We start from the raw sequence: 1,543 nt of genomic DNA on the forward strand, positions 1-1,543 counted from the left end.
AAAAAAACCAAGCCGAAGGACTTCCTAAATCAAGGAACCTAGGCAAAAAGCAATATACCATTTAGGGAAATGCAGACGCTGGAGAGTGCACTAGACCTACATTTAATTTCTAATCTATTTTTGCACCACTGCATGCCAAAGTTGATTCAAATAAATATTTAAATAAAACCTGAGCTGCACAGAGTACTGAGAAAATGACCAGGTCGGGTGTGACTGGAAGCTCATCGGTGGTGCGCGTGCGCCCTCTGCTGCTCGACAGAGCTTCCACCATCTCATTCTCCACGCGGTCCATTTCCGTTCTTTTCCTCTTTAATACTGGGGGCGGGGGGGGGGGCAATGTTATTGTTTTGGTTTGCTTTGCACATAACAAATGGAAATCCGTATTTATACATTTGCTTTGCGTTTCACCCTCATCTCAGAGAGTTTTCATCGACAAAAGCACTCAGAGATTTCTTGGAGGCTGAAATCGTGGAGTATATACTATCCTTTAAATGATAAAATGTCCTGACTGGGTGTAGTGGCACATGCCTATAATCCTAGCAGCTTGGGAGATGGAGGAAGGATGGTGCCTGAGATGTTTCTGACTTTCAGGATGTGGCTGTGGTCATGCATGACTGTGATCCTGCCTCTTTAAAGTAAATAAATAAATGTCCCATAAAAGGCACATCACAGAGATCCAAATTTTATTCATGATATAGACTTTTTAGTCTTCATTTTCAGTGGCTTATTTCTCAAGATTGCCAGATTTAATACTTATAAACATGCCCCATGTGTTTCCATAGGACCTTGTTACAAGTCAGAACTAGAGAGGTGGCTCAGCAGTTTCTAGCACTTGCTCCTCTTGCAGAGGACCCAGGCTCATTTCCCAGTGCTCACAACTGTCTATAGCTCTAGTTCCAGGGAGACCTGACAGTCTCTGTGGGCAATGAATGAATGCAGTGTGTGTACATACACGCTGCAAATGCTAATATACATGTCCTACTTAGGGTTGTTACTACTGTAATGAAACACCATAATAAAAAGGAAGTTGGGGAGGGAAGGGTTTGTTTGACTTACATTTCTATATCACTGTTCATCACTGAAGGAAGTCAGGACAAGAACTCAGGGCAGGACCCTGAAGGCAGGAGCTGATGCAGAAGCCATGGAGGGGTGCTGCTTACTGGCTTGCACATCATGGCTTGCTCAGCCTGCTTTCTTGTACAACACAGAACAACCAGCCCAGCAATGATGCTACCCACAATGGGCTGGGCCCTTCCTTATCAATTACTAGTTAAGAAATGCCCGACAGTCAGATCTTATGGAGACATCTTCTCAACTGAGGCTCCTCCTTTCAGACAACTCTAGCTTGTGTCAAGTTGACATAAGACGAGCCAGCACAACACATAACATCAAAGAAATAAATAAATCTTTAAAAATAATACAAAGTTACCAGGCCTAGTTGCATATACCTTTAATCCCAACACTCAGAAGGCAAAGGCAGCTGGGCAGTGGTGGCGCACACCTTTAATCCCAGCACTTGGGAGGCAGAGGCAGGCGGATTTCT

The sequence above is a fragment of the Mastomys coucha genome, unplaced genomic scaffold, assembly GCF_008632895.1.
Source record: "Mastomys coucha isolate ucsf_1 unplaced genomic scaffold, UCSF_Mcou_1 pScaffold4, whole genome shotgun sequence".
NCBI classification, from domain to species: Eukaryota; Metazoa; Chordata; class Mammalia; order Rodentia; family Muridae; genus Mastomys; species Mastomys coucha.